The sequence below is a fragment of the Somniosus microcephalus genome, chromosome 2, assembly GCF_052327205.1.
Source record: "Somniosus microcephalus isolate GS21.2 chromosome 2, FLI_Smic_1.0, whole genome shotgun sequence".
In the NCBI taxonomy this organism is placed as follows: Eukaryota; Metazoa; Chordata; class Chondrichthyes; order Squaliformes; family Somniosidae; genus Somniosus; species Somniosus microcephalus.
In genome coordinates this window covers 156,732,673-156,756,078 of record NC_140988.1, presented here as the reverse complement: position 1 = coordinate 156,756,078, position 23,406 = coordinate 156,732,673, and the positions used below count along the sequence as shown (strand labels likewise).

Here is a 23,406-nt window from a genome sequence, read left to right as displayed (position 1 = left end):
CAAAACAAAGAACTACTAAGGACATTTATCAATCGATGTAGATTGATGGTATGATAACGGGTTCATGAAGCTAGACAGGTCTGTAGCATAGCTTTCATAGTTCGCATGCCACGACCTCCAGCATGGTAAAAAAGTGCACTTTGATTCTTGGCTAAAGGGCTAAAGTGGCAAAAATAAAGATATTGGTTAGTGTGGAATTGAAATGGAATGCAGGAATGAAAAGACTGTGAAATCAACACTTGTAATTCTTAACCATTTAATAGTCCTATTGCATCTGTCTTAGTAGCTCTCATTTTGGAACCAAGCCCTGGCTCCAACAACATTCTTTTTTTTTTAAGCTTACTTTTATTTATTACAGTATTTAAATCTTTTCAACAGTGTTAAAAAAAACTGTATTAAACTCAACCCATTTCATCTGAGACCTCCTCATAGATCATCCTACAGACTGGAATTAGCAAGAAAAAGAAAAGCACAACAGTGTTAGCCTAACTGTAGCATAACTTTATCTGGAAATAGTTTGTCCAAACCAACACAAAGATTCTATAAATAGCAGATATTTTTCTCTGTTTTCTTCAGGAAAGACTAAGAGTTTTACAGATGCCAGGCCACGTTTAGAGAGTTCAGCCCTGAAAATCTGCCGGGGAATGAGGTGGGGCGGGGGCACTTTCCCCAGCATAAATACTGGAAGTGCCCACCCCTGCATTTCATGGCACTGGGGGGCCCCAGCGGGTGATGCCACATACACTGGTGGAAGTGGCCAGCTGGGTGAAGGGGTGATGCTCGCCAAAAACAAATACATCAGGTCCCCCTCACCCAGTTTATAAAATGGCTTTTTTGATATTTAAAAAAAAAGCGTCCTCCCCTTTGGGAATCCAGGCCTCAACCCCAGGTGGGTTTCACTTCCACCAGAGTCAGGGAGACAAGGCATACCTGTGTCGATGCTAAACCAGGCTCGAGTCCCCAGCCCATACTCTGAATATTGATGGCCTTGTAGGGATGGATGGAAGCTTTGCTCCTATTAGGCTACTGCAGAATCCCAACTCAAGGCCGGGCCTCAGCCGAATTTGCAGCCATTCTGGCAGACTCGGTGGGAGTCATCGCAATAACCACAGATTTTCAGGGCCCTCCATGCTTTGAAGAGCCAAAATGGCTTGTACTTTGAGTTTTAAGAAAAATAGAAACATTCTAAGTATAATTTAATGGAGTAGACTATATGAATTTCCGATCATTGCAGTGACAATAGCTTAGTCAGGGAGGGTAGAGAGGAAAGAAGGAAGTCTTCAATTTTTTTTGAATCCTCTCTCCTAGAATTCACTGCTAGTGAAAATGTCAGTGAGTTTAAAAGTTTCCCTGTTTTATACTCAAGCTAACATTAGGTGAATGGAGGAGACTATACCCTCTTGAGTATGAAGAGATGGAATTAGGTTGTGGCACAATTCTGCACACTAATATTCTTATTTTTTATTGCTTCCCTTGATCACAATAGTCTGCTCCCTCCTCCTTCTCTATTCCATACACTATTCCAGAAATGGGTTGGGGGAGGGAAGAGGAGAGAAATGACTTTTAGTCAGGCCCCCATTAACACTGCCCCAAATCAGTCTTGTGGAGGTGTTCGAGAGAGTTGCGCTGGTAGACTCGGTCACTAATTTTCAGTCTTTCCTTCAGTGGAAGGTTTCTCTCCTCCACCCGATTAGACCAACGAGGGAAGTCACAAAGAAGGAATCCAAATCTGACTCTGTGGTGCACTAACGCACCGAGTCACTAGCCTGTTATATTCTAGTTTAGTTGTAAGAAACTATAACTGTGATTTAACAAAGCATGCAAAGCATATTACAGTAGGCATCAGAAATCTTTGATAGAATACTATCTAAGAACTGATTGCGGAGTGAGAAGGGGTGCATCCTAAAACAAATTACAGAATTAACAAAAATTAAATTTAGATACGTTACTTGTGATTTATTTTTCAGTTTCGGTTATATTTTTGGACAGAATTGTCTTGGGTATCCCTACATATAGAAAAAAGTGACTATTTCCCACACATTTACTTCACCCACCCGTGAAGGCTGGAATACATTATAAAAATTTGAGTTGGATTCTGTACTTCAGATATTGCACCGTTTTTTAAAAACCAGTTATTTAAGGTCTACAGTACAAAATCGTCTCTTTTAAACTTGCATTCTGTAACTGAGTGCTGCATTTTCAATCAAGTAACTCAACTTTCTGATCAATCTGCGTCATACAGTGTTTCCAAAAACTGTTAAGTTTTAGGAGAGTCAAGTAGACAATAGAGACAAATAAACAAAAGGATACACATCGTCAAACTTACAGCCTGCTTTCCTTCAGCTAAAGCCAGTTTTCTTATTCCTTTGCGCCAACCCACAACCTCCTCCTTCACCTGTTTTTCTTTTAGTCGCAGTCTAGCTCTTCCCTGGCATGCTGCTCTGCTCCGACGTGGATCAGAAGCACTAAAAACGGGACTGGGAGAGGGAGAGAGAAGCTGTGAGCTTAGCCTTGCCCTTGTCTGGGCATGCGTCCCTGTCAAAACAAATAGGACGCAGAGATTTGCAGAGAAGCAGCATTCCACAGCATTGTTAAGGTTGAATATATTAGAAACAGAAAATAGCAAGAGAAAAAGATTCAAGTTCAAAGGTCAGGTATCAAAGTGCATTGTTGAACTGCCATTGTTTGACAAGCAGCAACTGGTCAAACAGGAGGCTGTGATCATGCATTCAGTGAGTGAAGAAATTAAGTAAAATGAGTACACCACAGAAAACAGAGCCAGGAACTACAACACTTCCTCACCATGTAAAGCGAGAGACTTTTTCCAGCAGAGTCGGCAATAAAAGAGCAATCTGGTGGAAATATAGTGGTACAGAATCTTGGGAGCACCAATGTATAGTATTGCGTAATACAGACATGCACATTTCCCCCAAATCCCCTCCCCCACCCACTTCACAGAGTTCTCTTCTCCTGCAAGCCACTAACAAGGCAATGGTGGCCACTGCTCAGTGGTGGTGGGGAGAAAGGTCAATAAGAGTCTTCTGCCAGCTGCTTTTACACAGCTCAGGGTGGACAACTAGAGAATGACCTTGTTTTCGAATCCCTCCGCCGCTTTGATTCACCCCATTCGCAGAATCTTCTCCAGTCACATGTCACTGCCTGCACCCCTTCCCATTCCTTTACTCTGAATTACTGCTGGTTCCCCTCTCTCTTTGATCCACCACTGGAGGTTGAGCTTTGAATCACTGCACCCCTGCCATCTGGAATTTTCTTCTCAAAACATCTCACCATGCTAACTCTCTCTCTCCCCGTCTTCAAATGCCCCCTGAACACCTGCCCCTACCTAAATTCCTTCACTTCCTGCTTGGTGTCCACCTCTCTCCAAGTGTCGAAAGTCATTCTTCTATGTGAAAAGCACTATATAAATATATAAATCGATATTGCTGCTGGACCTTACGCCTTCCCTGGCCAAGTGCACCTCCCCCCAAACTTGACCACAGGGACAAAAAGGGAAAATAAGAGCAAGTTTGTTACAATCTGTTCCGAAGGTGAAAGCAATTATTTTGTAACCTTCAGTTTATTTCTTAAATATTGAATTATTAATTATCTATTTCATTCTTGTTACATCGGTCTAAATGCCAAAAGAAAAAGTGCTTCAATTTTCAAACTATTTCAAAGTGACAGGATTTTACAGCAACGTGAATTATAAACGTACATCTTAGTAAACCTTCAGGAGCTCAGCTGGTCGAGCTGATGACTTTTGAGGAACATCAAAGTATGTACTGATATTGCAGGAAGTCACATTCTCATTTATTTTTAATGCAACCAAGATTGACACTGAGTTTTAAATAAAGTTTCACCAAAACACTCAAAAGGATGAATAATTAGTAACAGAGCTTCTGTAGCAACTGATGATTAGCAACCTTAAACTCTTCACAGTGCACCTATATTTAGTGAAAGCTTAGTTATTGTTTTAATCAGCCCTCAAGAAACCAATCACTTAAAGCAGTGATATTTCAAATAACTGAGATTCCACAAGTGTTAAAGAAGGTATGTGGGGTCAATCTGTGCTCACTTAAACCCCAGCCTACAATGGGAATCAGTTTTATGTTGAACTAGATCTAAAACCTATTCTAATACAACAAGTCAATCACAGAAACCCAGTGTCAGAACTGAACACTCCCAAATGCCTTGCAGCAGGGATGTGTCACCTTTTGGAACTGGGGGCCAGATACACATAGCGCAACGAGTGATTGGACTGCGTCTAGTTGCACAATATTGTGAGCCTCCCCCCACACAAAATGCAAGACTCCCGTGCCATTTAAAAGCAAGACAACAATGACAACAGCAGCAATTTTCACTTAATTAGTGCCCTTGACAAAGAAAAATGTCCCAAGGCATTTCACAGAGGTGTAAGGAAAAACAAACGTCAAGCCAAAGAAGCAGAGATTAGGAGGAAGATCAAACCTTGGTTGAAAAGGTGGGTCTTAAAGGACGAGAGTGAGGTGGAGAAATAGAGGGGTTTCAAGAGGAAATTCCAGAGCATGCGGTTTATTCCCTGGCCTCTAAACTACTTCACATAAAGATGACATTTTGTCTCGACTCAGAATGTGCTTAGTTATGAGGCTAACTAGTAATATATTAAAATCCTTACATCTGTGTGCGCTTGTCAACTTTCACAATATCCACAAAAAGAAAAAAGACTTGCATTTATATAGCGCCTTTCACAACCACCGGACATCTCAAAGTGCTTCACAGCCAATGAAGTACTTTTTGAAGTGTAGTCACTGTTGTAATGTGGGGAAAGCGGCAGCCAATTTGCGCACAGCAAGGTCCCACAAACAGCAATGTGATAATGACCAGATGATCTGTTTTTATTACATTGATTGAGGGATAAATCTTGGCCAGGACACCGGGGATAACTCCCCTGCTCTTCTTCAAAATAGTGCCATGGGATCTTTTACGTCCACCTGAGAGTGCAGACGGGGCCTCGCTTTAACTCATCATCCGAAAGACGGCACCTCCGACAGTGCAGCTCTCCCTCCGCACTGCACCGGAGTGTCAGTCTAGATTTATGTGCTCAAGTCGAGTGGGACTTGAACCCACAACCTTCTGACTCAGAGGCGAGTGTGTGAGCCACTGAGCCACAATTATAATCGAAAATCACTGTGTAAACTTATCATGCTGTAATTACACTTTTGTCAGTAGGATGCTGATTTTAAAGAATACATCCCATATATTATTACACAGTTACTATTTTCAAAATTTGTGTATTGAAGTAGCAGCTGTTTTAATGTGGTTCGTGACTAAAAGCATCCTTTAGTGTCATTTGCCTTTTGCACTGCATTCTCTTTAACAATGACAGCTGTTGAAATAGGACCAACTTAAAAGGAGAAAATCTCCGTTAAATTGAATGATTCGTTTGTTCCAATTAATTGATTTTTTCTTAGTTACTCAACCTTCACTCTTGATGTCAGACTCCCCCTTTTTCTTTCTGATAAAAATCACAATGTAACTGCATTAAATAATAAATATTCTTTTATCTTTTAAAATTACAAATATCCAGCTATAATCAAAGCTTCGGTCCCAGAGGAATGAATGACTGTCAGTCAGACAGAGGTAGTGGAAGCAGTGGTCGGTGGGAACATTCAAACATGATGCGCTACCATTTACTTGGCCGGGTGTGAGCATGTTGATTACAAGATTGGAAAAGAGTGACCTCTTCATGTGTAAAGACAGTGTGCAGAACAAGAGGGATGTCAGTGGCACAACCAACGGATCAGATCAAAGCTCTGTAGTCCTGCCACATCCAGTCGTGAATGGTGGTGGACCAGTAAACAACTAACAGAAGGAGGAGGCTTCATGAATATCTTCATCCTCGATGATGGCGGAGCCCGGCACGAATGAAAAAGACAAGGCTGAAATGTTTGCAACCATCTTCAGCCAGAAGTGCCAAGTGGATGATCCATCTCAGCCTCCTCCTGAGGTCCCCACCATCACAGAGGCTAGTCTTCACATGATATCGAGAGACAGCTTAGCGCCCTGGATACAGCAAAGTCTGTGGGTCCGGACAACATCCCGGCTGTCGATGGGAGTACCTTCAATGCACAGACTGTAGCGGTTCAAGGCAACTCAGCACCGCCTTCTCAAGGGTAATTAGGGATGGACAATAAATGCGGACCTTGCCAGCGACGCCCACATCCCAGGAACTAATAAAAAAGTCAACAGAAGGCAGAAATGGGGATTTTTATTCATTTTGGGAGCTTGGTGTAAAATTGTACACATTGGGCAGAAAATCACGAAGTTACGGATGAGACTAAAGGATTGTCACAGGATGTTATTTTGTAACAAACCACTTGCTCTCATGATAGGGTAAACTGTACACAATGGGCCAGATTTTCAGTGTGCCGTGAGGCGGGCTTTTAGGCATGCGGGGGGGCAAAAATCCCAAATTCAGGGGTCCCAACACTGGGCAGGCCCAACAAGGTCAAGCAAGGGAAAATCGCGTCGATTGGCCGGACGTCGATGGAGGCGGGACTAAAACCCGCCTTCATATTTTGGTTCTGTCTTCACAAAGGAGGACACAAATAACCTCCCAGAGATGCCGGGGAACATAGGGACTAATGAGGGGGAGGAACTGAAAGAAATCAGTATTTGTAGGGAAATGGTGTTGGGGAAGTTGATGGGATTGAAGGCCAATAAATCCCCAGGGCCTGATAATCTACATCCTAGGGTACTTAAGGAAGTGGCCCTAGAAATAGTAGATGCATTGCTGGTCATCTTCTAGAACTCAATAGACTCTGGAACAGTACCCATGGATTGGAGGGTAGCTAATGTTACCCCACTATTCAAAAAAGGTGGTAGAGAAAAAGCGGGGAATTATAGACCAGTAAGCCTGACATCGGTAGTGGGGAAAATGCTAGAGTCCATTGTAAAAGATATAATCGCAGAGCACTTGGAAAGCAGGGACAGGATCGGACAAAGTCAACATGGATTTACAAAAGGTAAATCATGCTTGACTAATCTACTGGAATTTTGAGGATGTAACTGGTAAAATAGATAAGAGAGAACCAGTGGATGTGGTGTATTTGGACTTTCAGAAGGCTTTCGATAAGGTCCCGCATAAGAGATTAGCTTGTAAAATTAAGGCACATGGGATTGGGGGCAAGGTATTGACTTGGATAGAGAACTGGTTGGCAGATAGAAAGCAAAGAGTTGGAATACACGGGTCATTTTCTGAGTGGCAGGCAGTGACTAGTGGGGTACCGCAAGGATCGGTCCTAGGACCCCAGCTGTTCACAATATATATTAATGATCTGGACGAGGGAATTGGATGTAGTATCTCCAAATTTGCAGATGACACAAAGCTGGGTGGGAGGGTATGCTGTGAGGAGGATGTCGTGAAACTCCAGTACGATTTGGACAGGTTGGGCGATTGGGCAGAAACATGGCAAATGCACTATAATGTGGATAAATGTGAGGTTATCCACTTTGGTGGCAAAAACAGGAAGGCAGATTATTATTTGAATGGCAATAGATTGGGAGAAGGGGAAGTGCAAAGAGACCTGGGTGTTCTTGTGCACCAGTCGCTGAAGGTAAGCATGCAGGTGCAGCAGGCGGTTAAGAAGGCAAATGGTATGTTGGCCTTCATAGCAAGAGGGTTTGAGTACAGGAACAAGGATGTCTTGCTGCAGTTGTACAGGGCCTTGGTGAGACCGCACCTTGAGTATTGTGTGCAGTTTTGGTCGCCTTATCTGAGGAAGGATGTTCTTGCCATGGAAGGAGTGTAGCGAAGATTCACCAGGCTAATACTTGGGATGGCAGGAATGACGTACGAGGAGAGATTGGGTCGATTGGGCTTATACTCACTGGAGTTTAGAAGATTGAGAGGGGATCTCATCGAAACCTATAAAATTCTGTCAGGCCTGGACAGACTAGATGCAGGAAGGATGTTCCCGATGGCCGGGGAGTCCAGAACTAGGGGTCATAGTCTAAGGATAAGGGGTAAGCCATTTAGGACTGAGATGAGGAGGAATTTCTTCACCCAGAGAGTGGTGAACCTGTGGAATTCTCTACCACAGAAGGCAGTGGAGGCCAATTCATTAAATATATTCAAGAAGGAGTTGGATATATTCCTTAAGGCTAAAGGGATCAAGTGATATGGAGAGAATGCAGGAATGGGGTACTGAATTTGGATGATCAGCCATGATCTCATTGAATGGCGGAGCAGGCTCGAGGGGCCGAATGGCCTACTCCTGCTCCTATCTTCTATGTTTCTATGTTTCCCCGAAAGTTGTAGTCCCGCCTCCTTCCCGACTGCTGAATGAAAATCCAGCCCAATCTGTGGAAGGAACAGGCTTGATGAGCATATTTTTTGATGTCCTTAAATGTGCTGTATTTAGGCACTTCATGATAGTAATAGCTACATAGCGTCAGTCCCATGTAGTCAGAACTTTTGTTTCTATATGACCTGCAACAGTGGACCCTATTTTATTTTAATATTGATATATTATTACTACTACCATTGCTGTCACTCAATAGTATTTTGGACAGATCAGTAAATTTAATATTTAATCCATGTTTTGGGGATTATTACGGTGCTTAACAGTTACTCCTCGAGACGAGCAAGAGGCAGCTCACATGACAACAGAAAGTGTTAGGGTACATTCTGTATTCTCACAATTCTTCTTCTTAGGTAGTCCCTCGGAACCGAAAATGACTTGCATCCACATTAAAAATGAGTTCTCAGGTGACTGATGAGTCTAATGCGGGACCTGCAGTCTCTGTCGCAGGTGGGGCAGACAGTGGTTGAAGGGGCGGGTGGGTGGGGTGCTTGGGTTGACGTGCGCTCCTTCCGCTGTTTGCGCTTGGCTTCCACTTGCTCCTGGCGAAGGGACTTGAGGTGTTCGGCGCCTTCCCGGATGCTTCTCCTCCACTTTGTCTTAGGCCAGGGATTCCCAGGTTGCACTTTTTTTTTTTTTTAAGGAGGCTTGAGTGTGTCCTTGAAACGTTTCCTCTGCCCACCTGGGGCTCTCTTGCCGTGTCGGAGCTCCGAGTAGAGTGCTTGTTTTGGGAGTCTCGTATTGGGCATGCGGACGATGTGACCCGTCAATCGGAGTTGATCGAGCGTGGTCAAAGCTTCGATGCTGGGGATGTTGGCCTGAGCAAGAGCACTGACGTTGGTGCGCCTATCCTGCCAATGGATTTGGCAGCATTGGTGGTACCTCTCCAGTGCTTTGAGGTGCCTGCTGTTACATGGTCCATGTCTCTGAGGCATACAGGAGGATAATAATCTTCATTTTAGAAATAATATATCTTGGGGGGGGAAGTGGGATTACTCAGTTTATGGCATTCTTGAGGAGGAGTTTCCAAACTCCATTACCTTCACCTTTCCGTGAGTTTCGGGCCCTTTCTGCTGGTAAATAAGCTGCAGCCTCCATGCCCCCCCGCCCCCCCCCCCGCCCATGGTATTTACTCTCCATTTATATGGAAAATTTTGGAGAAAGTGGTTTACACAAAAATAAATTAACAAGTGAGCTCATACAAGCCACAAACTTGGCAGCATTCAGTAGTTTGGTTCTCTATAGTCCACCCCTCCAGTCTGTTTATTTTATCTGCATTTATAGCAGGGCTTTGAACTTTATGGTTATAAAATTAAATTCATTTGGTTGGAAGTAATTAGTTGCTCTGCGTCAAACAAAAGTTATTGTAGGGAAGGAAAGCAGGGATCCCATATAGGGTTAAGTGCTTGTAAAACAGCGCTCATTTCATTAGGCCTCAAAAGGTTTGAGAGTTTGAGCTCCGCCGAGTGCATAATTTGGCCTTACACTCCAATGGAATGCCGAGGCAGTGTTGCATTGTGAGAGGTGCCATTTTTCACTTGAGAATTTAAACTGAAGTCTCGTCTGTTGGTTCAGATGGACATTTAAGATCCCATTCCATTATTCGTGGAACAGCAGCAAGTTCTCCTGGCTTCCTGGTCAACATTCCTGCCTCAAACAACAGCACCAAAAAACCCCCCAGATTAACTGGTCTGATCTTGTGGTTTGTGTGGTGTTGTTGATGCAGAATGGCTGCTGCGTTTGGCAACAGTTACTGCATGTGAGAAATAATTTATTGTTGAAATACTTTGAGAGGTTGACATGTTGAGGGAATATTGGGCAGGGGTCAGGAGGAAAGGAGAGTAGTTTATGAGTTAGCATTAAGAGAAGATGAAGAGGCTGATAGTCAAAGCAATGTGATGGAGAAGGATTCTGTAGTGCTCAGGTGAGTTCTGGGTGTCAAGTGGGAATACATCAAGATAGAGTGGGATAGGAAGCAGGGATTGTTGGATATATAAGGATGAACAGCCCAAATCAATTCTCAGGTAAGATACAGGGAGGGAGGTTGGTGTTCTGGGAGATGATTACAGACTGCACAATAATTGTGGGAGTTTCACACCAAAATATTCAGAACAATCTAGCCGACAATCACCCAAGTAAGTCCTGTCCACAAAATGCAGGACAAATCTAACCCGGCCAATTGCTGCCCCATCCACCTACTCTCAATCATCAACAAAGTGATGGAAGGAGTCATTAACCGTGCTATCAATTGGCACTTACTCACAAATAACCGATGCTCAGTTTGGGTTCCGCTAGGACCACTCAGCTCCAGACCTCATTACAGCCTTGGTCGAAACATGAGCACAAGAGATGAATTCCAGAGGTGAGGAGAGAGTGACTACCCTTGACATCAAGGCAGCATTTGACTGAGTGTGGCACCAAGGAGCCCTAGTAAAACTGAAGTCAAAGGGCTCCAGGGGAAAACTCGTGTGGCTGGTGTCATACCTGGCACAACAGAAGATAGTTGTGGTCATTGGAAGTCAATCATCTCAGCCCCAGGACATCACTGCAGAAGATCCTCAGTGGTGGTGGAAAGGCTTTGGGGAGCCAAGAGGTGAGACACTTAATGCAGAATACCCAGCCTCTGACCTGCTCTTGTAGCCACAGTCTTTATTTGCAAGAGAGGTCTTCTACCCACAGGAGCCAGGAGGCCCTCCAGAAAGAGGGATATAGGACTACATCACCAAGGCCATCACTGCCAGCAGTGTCGCCCCCCACCTGGCTCCAGTGCCCAAAGAACCTCAGACTACTGGTCAAGGTCAGTGAATGCATTTCAAAAGCCGTCTCCTACCAACTGAATCACTAGCCTCACACACTGCTCAATGCACGATTCCCCCCCATCACTCACCTACCAACAATCTGTATCAATCATGAGGCACATCTCCCATCCAAACCTCACCTCACCCCAACCCCTTGGAGGAGACGGTGCAGGCCATTCTTGGCAGGGGCATGGCTGAGCCCTTGGCCAGCGGCGGGGCTGAAAGGATACAAGATGCTGGTATCCCCATATGTTATCCTCCTTCTTGCATGCACCTCTTGCTTTCCTGCCCTCCCCGCACCACAACTGCACCTTTGTGCCTTCCTCATTTCACGCACCCAAGAAATGCAGCCTGCCCAGCAAGTGGGTGACCAAGAAGAGGGAGAGGAGGGTTTTTATTATTCGTTCCTGGGATGTGGGCGTCACTGGCAAGGCCAGCATTTATTGCCCATCCCTAATTGCTCTTGAGAAGGTCAAGTTGAGCCGCCTTCTTGAACCGCTGCAGTCCGTGGTACGCCCACAGTGCTATTAGGGAGGGAGTTCCAGGATTTTGACCCAGCAACGATGAAGGAACGGTGATATATTTCCAAGTCAGGATGGGGTTTAACTTGGACGGGAAATTTGCAGGTGATGGGTGTTCCCTTACGCCTGCTGCCCTTGGCCTTCCAGGTGGTTGAGGTCGCGGGTTTGGGAGGTGCTGTCGAAGAAGCCTTGTCGAGTTCCTGCAGTGCACCTTGTAGATGGTACACACTGCAGTCACTGTGTGCCGGCGGTGGAGGGAGTGAATGTTTAAGGTGGTGGATGGGGTACCAAATGAAGCTTTGTCCTGGATGGTGTCGAGCTTCTTGAGTGTTGTTGGAGCTGCAGTCATCCAGGCAAGTGGAGAGTATTCCATCACACTCCTTACTTGTGCCTTGTAGATGGTGGAAAGACTTTGGAGAGTCAGGAGGTGAGACATTCGCCGCAGAATACCCAGCCTCTGACCTGCTCTTGTGGCTGGTCCAGTTAAGTTTCTTGGCAATGGTGACCCCCCAGGATGTTGATGGTGGGGGATTTGACGATGGTAATGCCGTTGAATATCGAGGGACGGTGGTTAGACTCTTGCTTGTTGGAGATAGTCATTGTCTGGCACGAATGTTACTTGCCACTTATCAGCCCAAGCCTGAATGTCGTCCAGATCTTGCTGCATGTGGGCAGGGACTGCTTCATTATCTAAGGAGTTGCAAATGGAACTGAACACTGTGCAATCATCAGTGAACATCCCCACTTCTGACCCTGTGATGGAGGGAAGGTATTTGATGAAGCAGCTGAAGATGGTTGGGCCTAGGACACTGCCCTGAGGAACTCCTGCAGCGATGTCTTGGGGCTGAGACGATTGACCTCCAACCACCACAACTATCTTCTTCTGTGCTAGGTATGACTCCAGTCAGTGGAGAGTTTGCCCCCTGATTCCCATTGACATCAATTTTACTTGGGCTCTTTGGTGCCACACTCGGTCAAATGCTGCCTTGATGTCAAGGGCAGTCACTCTCATCTCACCTCTGGAATTCAGCTCTCTTGTCCGTGTATGGACCAAGGCTGTAATGAGGTTTGGAGCCTCTCTATAGATGCTGCCTGACCTGCCTGCGTGTTTCCAACTTTCTGTTTTTGTTTCAAAATTTGAGTAACTGCAGTTTTTGGCATTTTGCAAAACATGCACACACTTTGTTTCTGCCAAATGAATTTGTTTTTCTGTTTGACCTACTCTGCATTCCTTCCTTTGCCATAAAGACAATTGTTTGACATTAAACTAAACAAAAATGAGATGGCCTGATAAAAATCTCTAATGTAGCAGCCTGCCACCTGCAACACAGTGAACCAACTGGACAATGACTGCTTCTAGGAATTTGGGTTTATGTCTGCACTCTTCCACATGTTGGGACTTTCATCTCAGGGAGGAATGGAGAGTTCTCACTACATCGCTTTTGCACATCTCCCAACAGCAGAGGCTAGGAAGCAAGCTGCCAATCTGCATTGATGGGTAGTACAGGGAGAAATTAAAACAAAAAGGTGGGTACCATATCTGTGACAAATCAAAAGAAAATTTTAGAATGTTTCATATGCTTTTGCATAAATAAAGGAAAATGGAAACGTGGACTTTATCATGCGCTAAAAGGCGTATAATCTATCTTCTGTGAACTCCTGATCATGTGCAGGGCACTTGAGGTAAAAAGTAACAATTCCCTCACATCTGGTTCGAGGCAACTCTAGTATATTTCAGTCCCAGTAGAATTGTACAATAGAATATACAGGAAGTATATAAAACATTCGTCTTCTCCCTCCATATTTAAAGCCATCTTTGAGAAGCCGGTTATTGTTCAGCTCTATACTCTGCACACACTGTCTGAACAGATTCCTGCTAATTCCAGATAAATACAGGCAAATTCTGATACAACCACAACATTCCTGATTATTTTGTTTTCAATAGTCTGCAAAATGCATTCAGGCAATTCATTGTTAAATGGCAACGAGTAGCAGCAGTACTCATCACAAATGGAATCACTTTAGTGCCAAACACCATTTTTGATCATTGCTTTCTGTCGTTTCCGTTTACAATGAATTGCAGAATGAATGATTAAATGAGCTGTCACACAACTATCTCTTCGGCCGCCCTCCTGCTGTGGCTCACTTAGTAAAGGCTGGGTGCAACTAAGTCCTACAGACCAGGAAGATCTCTGATCTATACCAAATTAGCTCATCGCAGCCGGGCTGGTGGTAGTTGTATTACATTTGCTGTTTGTGGCCCTAGTTTAGTACGGAGGTTTCCTGGAGACCCCCTGTCCGGATATTAAAAAGTTTCAGTTACTGAAAGGCAAACAGTGAGCTCTTATTAGTATGCAGCAACAGAAATAGCATTCCAGTAAAAAATACAGAACACCGATGACCTTGTTTTGTGACCCCTTGGTTGAGGTACCTGAGGGAGGAGTCAATACCTTCAGAAGAGTCACTGTGTCATACCACACTACCTGTACAAAATGTACCATCAGGATCATGTAAATCTGGGTAAGTTCAACATCTGTTCCTAGCCATAAGTGAACTGTAAATGAGGAACGTGTGTTCTTCCCAGTGACGTCATTAGTAGATTAGCAGTAAGGAATTAAGATACACAGACCAGAAAAGTCCCTGTTCAATCGCTGGTTGGTGTAGAATCAGTTGATCTTACTTAAGGCAGCAGTCTTGGGGGGAAATTGGCTTCAGCATCCAAGGAGACAGAGGAGATAAAAATTGATCAGAGTTCTCACTCCTTTATCACTATTCAGTGACTACTAGAAAATATACATTTATGGATATTGCACAAGATCCGCTCGTCTGTGATGCCCCCATGCCTGAACAGCAATATGATACTCACTATCTTGGCTAACACAAAGAGCAGTTGCTTTGGCAAGGTACCAATCTATCACCATTTAAATAATACTCTGCCTTTCTGTTTTTCCTACCGAAGTGGATAACTTCACATTTATCCACGTTATACTGCATCTGCTGTGTATTTGCCCATTCACTCAACTTGTCTAAATCGCCTTGAAGCCTCTTTACATCCTCCTCACAACTCACAATCCCACCTAGTTTCATGTCGTCAGCAAACTTGGAAATATTACATTTGGTTCCCTCATCCAAATCATTGATATATATTGTGAATAGCTGGGGCCCAAGCACTGATCCCTGCGGTACCCCACTAGTCACCACCTGCCACCCCGAAAAAGACCCATTTATTCCTACTCGCTGGTTCCTGTCTGTTAACCAATTTTCAATCCATGCCAGTATATTACCCCCAATCCCATGTGCTTTAATTTTGCACACTAACCTCTTATGTGGGACTTTATCAAAGGCCTTCTGAAAATCCAAATACACCACATCCACTGGTTCCCCCGTATCTATTCTACCAGTTACATCCTCAAAAAACGCCAGAAGGTTTGTCAAACACGATTTTCCTTTCATAAATCCATGGTGACTTTGTCTAATCCCGTTGATATTTTCTAAGTGTCCTGTTATCACATCCTTTATAATAGACTTTAGCATTTTCCCTACTACTGGTGTTAGGCTAACCGGTCTGTAGTTCCCCGTTTTCTCGCTCCCTCCTTTTTTAAATAGTGGAGTTACATTTGCCATGGCTACCTCTTTTAGTACTCTGGGATGCAGATATTCAGGCCCTGGGGATTTATCAGCTTTCAGTCCCATTAATTACTCTAGCACTTTTTTTTTACTACTACTAATTTCCTTTAATTCCTCCGTCTCACTAGAACCTTGGTTCCCTAGCATTTCTGGGAAGTTATTTGTGTCCTCTTCCGTGAAGACAGAATCAAAGTATTTGTTTAATTGCTCTGCCATTTCCTCGTTCCGTATTATACATTCTCCTGTTTCTGACTGTAAGGGACCTACATTTGTCTTCCCAATCTTTTTCTTTTTACATACTTGTAAAAGCTTTTACAATCCACTTTTATGTTCCTTTCAAGTTTACTCTCATACTCTATTTTTCCCCTCTTAATCAATCTCTTGGTCCTTTTTTGCTGAACTCTAAACTGCTCCCAATCCTCAGGCTTGCTACTTTTTCTGGCAACTTTATATGACTCCTCTTTGGATCTAATGCTATCCTTAATTTCTTTTGTTAGCCACGGTTGGGCCGCTTTTCCTTTTGTGTTTCTGCACCAGAAAGGAATGTATAACTGTTGCAATTCATGCATTAGTTCCTTAAATGTTAGCCATTGCCTATCCACAGTCATGCCTTTTAATGAAGCTCCCCAATCTATCACAGCCAACTTACTCCTCATACTTTCGTAGTTTCCTTTGTTTAGATTTAGGACCCTAGTTTCGGATTGGACTTTTTCACTTTCCATCTTAATGAAGAATTCTATCATGTTATGGTCACTCTTCCCTAAAGGACCCCGCACAACAAGATTATTAATTAACCCCTTCTCATTGCACAATACCTAATCTAAGATAGCCTGTTCTCTAGTTGAGTTACTGGTCTAAAAAACCATCTCGTGCACACTCCAGGAATTCATCCTCCACAGTATTATTGCTAATTTGGTTTGGCCAGTCTATACGCAGATTAAAGTCACCCATGATTACTGTAGTGTCCTTGTTAAATGCATCTCTAATTTCCTGTTTGATGCCAAGCCCTACATTACTACTACTGTTTGGAGGCCTATAGACAACTCCCACCAATGTTTTTTGCCCCTTGGTGCTTCTTAGCTCCACCCAGACTGATTCTACATCTTGATTTTCTGAGCCAAATGTCCTTTCTCACAATTGCTCTGATTTCATCCTTTACTAACAACGCCACCCCCACCTCCTTTTCCTTTTTGCCTGTCCTTCCTAAATATCAAATATCCTTGGATACTCAGCTCCCAGCCTTGGTCACCCTGCAGCCATGTCTCTGTAATCGCAATTATATCGTATCCGTTTACATCTATTTGCGCTGTTAATTCGTCTACCTTATTACGAATGCTTCATGCATTCAGATACAGTGCCTTTAGATTTGTCTTTTTAACATTTTTAGACATCTTAACATTTTTTTGTACTATGGCCCTATTTGTCTTATTACCATTTTTTCTTACCTGGACCCTATTTGTTAGTGCACTCCTTTATTTGTACACTCTGTCCCTTCCCGACACAATCTGGTTATTCTTACCCCAGTCACTTTCTTGCACTGCTTCCTTGGGGTTGATTTTCAGTGTGCCGTGAGGCAGGCTTTTAGGCATGCGGGGGGCTAAAATCCCGAATTCAGGGGTCCCGACACCATCCCGCCCAAAACCCGCCTCCAGGTAAGTTTCAAAGGAGGCGGGTACCCACCCCGCACTGGGACCCGCCGACCTGAGGTGGGAAGGGATTAGTGCCAATTAACTGCCTGTTAACAGGTAGTTAACAGGCAGTTTTTAGCCTAATCCCTATTTTGAAGGGTGTCGTGTGGGATTCCCGACGGCTCCAAACCACGCCAAGTTAGAGTCGTCGGGCCGTCGGGTTGAAGGACTTGGAGGGGTCGAGATGTCGGTGTTCAGGTGAGTGATGGGTGCATGAGTGCAAAGGTAAGTGTGTTTGGTGTGTCTAAAGTGTGTAAAGAAGTTTAAATTACCTGTACTTACCGTAACAGCCTTTCTTCCTCTAGGTTTCGGGAGTCCATCATTCAGCCGGCACAGAAAGCAGAATGGCCGCGAGCTGTCAAAAGTGACAGCCTGCAGCTTTCAGTGCCGGCGAGATTTCTAACTGAGTCTGTGTAGAAGGACTCAGGTTAGAATTAAGACTGTCAGTGTCTGACAGCTTCAAACAGCTGTGAAACACTGATATTTCATCTGTCAACACGTCTTGACAGATGAAATTTCAGTCTATGACGTCACCTGTTGCCGGGTGGCCCTTAATTGGCCTGCTGAGCCCGCTGGGTGGGCTCAACAAGGTCAATCAAGTGAAAATCACGTGGATTGGCCGCATCTCGATGGAGGCAGGACTGCAACCTGAAAGTTGTAGTCCCGCCTCCTTCCCGACTTCTGAATGAAAATCCAGCCCCTTGTCTTTTCTCTTCAGCATTCTAGATTTCTCTCCACCGGGACCCTCCCCCCTCTTATTTATTTTAAAGCCCTATCTACCTCCCTAGTTATTCGATTCACTAGAACTCTGGTCCCAGCATGGTTCAGGTGTAGTCCACCCAACAGACATTTCTCCTGAATTCCCTATTGGATTTATTAGTGACTACAGGAAACTTTCGATTTACCGGCACCTAAATAACCGGAAATCTCGGTTAACCGGCAAAATTCGGGAGTAGGTTCAGGTAAGTTTTACTTCATATTCTACTTGCCTTCCTCCATCTGTTGTTGTGCAAGAGTGTGGCTGCAGCTGTTGCTAAGCTACAGAGACGCTTGCAACTTGTGGCCATTGTTCTACACTTGTTGCTAAGCAACAGGGTTTGTTGCTTTATACGGAGCTGTCAGCTCTCCGTATCTTTTACTATAGCTTTCGGTTATCCGGAATTTTTGATGAACCGGCACCGTTGGTCCCGGATACAAAATAGTTTCCTGTACCTTGTATTTATGGCCCCCAGTTCTGGTCTCTCCCACAAGTGGAAACATCTTCTCTACGTCTACCCTATCAAACCCTTTCATAATTTTGAAGACCTCTATCAGGTCACCCCTCAGCCATCTTAGCATGTTCAGCCTTTCCTGATAAGTATATTCTCTAAGTTCTGGTATCATCCTTGTGAATCTTTTTTTATACCTTCTGCAGTGTTTGGCAAGCTGACATTGGAGTTGCTGCTGCTGCGAGACTCCTGCTTTGGGAACTAGTTGACTAACACTTTAAGGCCAGTATAAAAGCAGCTCCATCTTAACATCATCGCACCAGCACCCGTGTAACCTGATTTTATGTCAAGACGATTGAAAGCCAATAGCCTTTATTTAAAATCACGTAACAAAAATGCAGATGGTCTAAAGGTTGCACAAAAGCTTTTGTGCTGCAGAATACACAGTGCAGCTTTTCAACCTTCAAACCATGACTCATGTTGTGTATACACGGCAGCCCTGTGGAGGTCGCATTCCATGCACTGAGTTTTCACTCGCTACAGGAAAACAACAGGGGATTCACATCAGGTGTTTATATATCCGTGTAACGTGACCCTCCTGCTTCTCAGGCCAGTGCGTGCACAATCACAGTAACTAACCTCCAATGGTTTACATGCAAATATTTACTTGGTATCACTTGTAAACATAAAACAAACATAAATTGGTAGCCACGGTGTAAATTGGTTTAAAGGAGTTTTTGTGAAGAGCTGGGTAGCACATTGAGTTCGCACACTGCCCTTCACCTCTGGGACGGACACCTCACTTGAATCCAGCGCCGATTGATGGGATGAGTCTCTTTTGAGTGCTAGCTGCAAGATCCAACATGAAATTCTCAAATCTGTTTGTAGTGGCTTTAAAGCCCACAGGGCTAAATTGGTCCTCATGTTGCACTATTTGTTACGACTTTGGGGGAAATCTTACTCAACGAAGCCAGCAGGATGGTTTGGGAAGTGAAAAAAATTCATATTGCTCAGTACAGGGTTTTGTAGGTGAGGGGCATTGTCAGGACAGAATACTCTGCAGCTGTGGGGTGTGCTATAACTGCTCTGGGAGTGCTCATACTGCGTGACAAGAGTGGAAAAAATGTTCCACTACCCAGCCATGGCATTCTTCACTTTGAAGAGGATGAAATTGACTCTCCTCCCCAAAAGAAATTCTCTTGCAAGGCTATAGAACACTTTTGAAAATGTATTGTTCATTCAACAAAAACTTGCATTTATATCATACCTTTAATGTAGTAAAACATCTCAAGGTGCTTCACAGGAGTGTTTCCTATCCAGTGTGGACATGTGGAGGAGAAATGCCTTGGTCACTAAGTGAAGTGACACCATGAATATATTCAAAAACAGAATGTCAATTGTTGCCAGCGCAGTGAGAACTGGACTGTGCTGGGCAATGATGCCCAAAGGTTTAATAGCTTGCCATCACTCACTGAGTAGGCTCACACACCAGTAATGGGTGATGTGCCAGTGTGTTACCAATGCATGTAGAACTGCACCCATACATGAACAAGTGTCATGTATGGCGTCATTTCACTTAGTGACCAAGGCAATTCTCCTCCCCAAGTCTACACGGGATAGGAAGCACTCCTGTGAAGCGCCTGGAGATGTTTTACTATGTTAAAGGTACTATACATGCAAGTTGTTGTTGTTGAACAAGTGCCTTCAGGAGAAAAGGTGAGGAAACGAAATTGAGAAAAAGAAATGTAATCATTTTCAGAGTAAAATCGAAGCTGACTGTGCTTTGTCGAACTTGCCTCTGTGAAGTCTGGAATTGATTCAGTACAGCCTATTGCCTCTGTGAAGTCTGGAATTGATTCAGTACAGCCTATTGTCTCTGGGAAGTCTGGAATTGATTCAGTACAGTCTATTGTCTCTGTGAAGTCTGGAATTGATTCAGTACAGCCTATTGTCTCTGGGAAGTCTGGAATTGATTCAGTACAGCCTATTGTCTCTGTGAAGTCTGGAATTGATTCAGTACAGTCTATTGTCTCTGTGAAGTCTGGAATTGATTCAGTACAGTCTATTGTCTCTGTGAAGTCTGGAATTGATTCAGTACAGTCTATTGTCTCTGTGAAGTCTGGAATTGATTCAGTACAGTCTATTGTCTCTGGGAAGTCTGGAATTGATTCAGTACAGCCTATTGTCTCTGTGAAGTCTGGAATTGATTCAGTACAGTCTATTGTCTCTGTGAAGTCTGGAATTGATTCAGTACAGTCTATTGTCTCTGTGAAGTCTGGAATTGATTCAGTACAGTCTATTGTCTCTGTGAAGTCTGGAATTGATTCAGTACAGTCTATTGTCTCTGTGAAGTCTGGAATTGATTCAGTACAGTCTATTGTCTCTGGGAAGTCTGGAATTGATTCAGTACAGCCTATTGTCTCTGTGAAGTCTGGAATTGATTCAGTACAGCCTATTGTCTCTGGGAAGTCTGGAATTGATTCAGTACAGTCTATTGTCTCTGGGAAGTCTGGAATTGATTCAGTACAGCCTATTGTCTCTGTGAAGTCTGGAATTGATTCAGTACAGTCTATTGTCTCTGTGAAGTCTGGAATTGATTCAGTACAGCCTATTGTCTCTGTGAAGTCTGGAATTGATTCAGTACAGTCTATTGTCTCTGTGAAGTCTGGAATTGATTCAGTACAGCCTATTGTCTCTGTGAAGTCTGGAATTGATTCAGTACAGTCTATTGTCTCTGTGAAGTCTGGAATTGATTCAGTACAGCCTATTGTCTCTGTGAAGTCTGGAATTGATTCAGTACAGTCTATTGTCTCTGTGAAGTCTGGAATTGATTCAGTACAGCCTATTGTCTCTGGGAAGTCTGGAATTGATTCAGTACAGTCTATTGTCTCTGGGAAGTCTGGAATTGATTCAGTACAGTCTATTGTCTCTGTGAAGTCTGGAATTGATTCAGTACAGCCTATTGTCTCTGGGAAGTCTGGAATTGATTCAGTACAGCCTATTGTCTCTGGGAAGTCTGGAATTGATTCAGTACAGCCTATTGTCTCTGTGAAGTCTGGAATTGATTCAGTACAGCCTATTGTCTCTGGGAAGTCTGGAATTGATTCAGTACAGTCTATTGTCTCTGTGAAGTCTGGAATTGATTCAGTACAGTCTATTGTCTCTGTGAAGTCTGGAATTGATTCAGTACAGCCTATTGTCTCTGGGAAGTCTGGAATTGATTCAGTACAGTCTATTGTCTCTGTGAAGTCTGGAATTGATTCAGTACAGTCTATTGTCTCTGTGAAGGAAAGAAACACCTTGTTGTCACCCACCTGGAAAGACCCTCCCTACTCTGTCACACTGATTAGACCAATTTCCTTTACAAAAGACTTTCACTGAAAATCCATTTCCACATCCAGCACTGAGTCACATATGGACAGATATTATAACGCTCCTAGAGGGAGGTGTGGATGAGAAATGAACATTAAACATAAAGCAGAGAATCCCGATCAGCCTGGCTTGATTCAGAAGGTTGTCCCACTGCAGGACAGAGCATATTATTTAGATTGACACCAGTGCAGTATGAAGGAGTGCTACAATGTCAGAGGTGCCGTCTTTCAGATGAGACATGAAACCAGGTGGATGTAAAAGATCCCATGGCACTATTCAAGGAAGAAAATGGGGAGTTTGCCCGGTGTCCTGGCCAACTTTTACCCCTCAACTAACACCACTAAAGGAGGATTTTCTGGTTAATTTATCTCATTGCTGTTTTGTGGGATCTTCCTGTGCGCAAATTGGTTACTGCAATTCGCTATATTACATGGGTGACTGTATTTCAAAAGCTGTGAAAGGCTTTGGGACGTCCCGAGGTTGTGAAAGGCGCTATATAAATAATTTCTCTTTCTCTTATGGCAGCTGGCTATGGGGGTGGGGCTGATGGGAAAAGGAGAAGAGGGAGCCATTTGCAATAATCAGGGAACAGATTGTCTTCTCAACAGCCTAGCTGCAAAGGCCAAGTGAGTCCAAAGGATTGAGGGATAACTTACCAAGTAAATATAAAGCAACCAAAATGAAAACCTGTGGTGCTTTCACGTGCCACGTGCCCAATGTTAGACTGAATTATTGGCGGACAAGTACCAGATTACCTGCTCAACATGCCCTCTCCTAAATAGGGTGTGGCATGAGGATGCGAAGGATTGTCTGAAACAAAGGTTTGTTTTAAATAGAAAGGGGAAAAAATGAATTTAAATCAATCTTCTGAAATAAAACACAACGTAGATAAATTAAATGTTACAATACACCCTCTCCCTCCCGCCCCGCATCGGGCTGTGACTACTTCAAGAAAGAAACAAACCAGGCTAGATATATTACTAAAGGCAAAAAAAAATTGCAAGCGCAGATGAAAAGCTGCCCTTATACAAGAGCCAAATCCTATTAGGGTAGCCATCAACATCCAGATCAACTCCTAACAAATCAGCTACAAGTGCCTTAATAAAGTCTGTCAGGCAAAGCAGGGACAGGGTGTGTTGTAGGCAAGCTGATCTGGAAAAGATCTCGACACATTAATCACCACCCTGTCCGGCAAATGCTGACAGACAATCCAAAGCACGTACATTAACTCTTAGGATGCAGAAAAAGCTAAAACGCCATGTAGGTAGCATAATGAGCGCTCCCATCAGAGCGTTAATGGTTAATACAAAATCACAACAGTGCTCATTTTAGCCAATGTCTCAAAGCACATTCCGAACTGCTTTAGGTACATGTCATACACAGTGAACTGTAAAGGAGCACAGCTTCAGACAATATGATCTGTTTTGTGTGAGAAAGCACAAGGTGCTTTAGATAGAGGATACAAAATTACACACAAATAAAAATCTTGCATACATTTTTAATTATACCTCTCCACCCAGCTCATACTGATCAACAACACAGACACATGCTTGAAAAAATCATTGCTTCTGCTGTAACGTCACTGAAATGCTGCTCCTGTTGCCATTACGACTAATTTGATTTTACTTTAATACCGAAGGGGAAGGGTAAAGCTCTGAGAAAGATCATCAGAAAGACTCTATAGAAATTCGCCCGTGTCATTTTTGTCTTGTCCTTGTTCTCGTCACCTGCACATTTTGTGACCCTGATGTTTTCACAACGTGAATGACACATTATTGTTGAGTGCTATAATCAAAGAAAAAAGATTTGTCAACTATCCACAGGGTGGCAACACCTCTTTTTCCTCACAA

The 23,406-nt window shown here is 43.7% G+C and overlaps 1 protein-coding gene across 3 annotated transcripts in view; it reads right to left on the bottom strand.

Moving 5' to 3' along the window:
• shroom3 (shroom family member 3) overlaps window positions 1–23,406 on the bottom strand; it is a 646,471-nt gene that overhangs the window by 104,912 nt on the left and 518,153 nt on the right. The window contains exon 1 of one of the 3 annotated variants that reach the window (XM_085964414.1): window positions 2,327–2,468. The exons of the other annotated variants lie outside the window; for them this stretch is intronic. The gene's annotated coding sequence lies outside the window, so the exon portion shown is untranslated. Of the gene's footprint in view, window positions 1–2,326; window positions 2,469–23,406 lie in introns of those variants that run through there. 3 annotated transcript variants of the gene reach the window in all.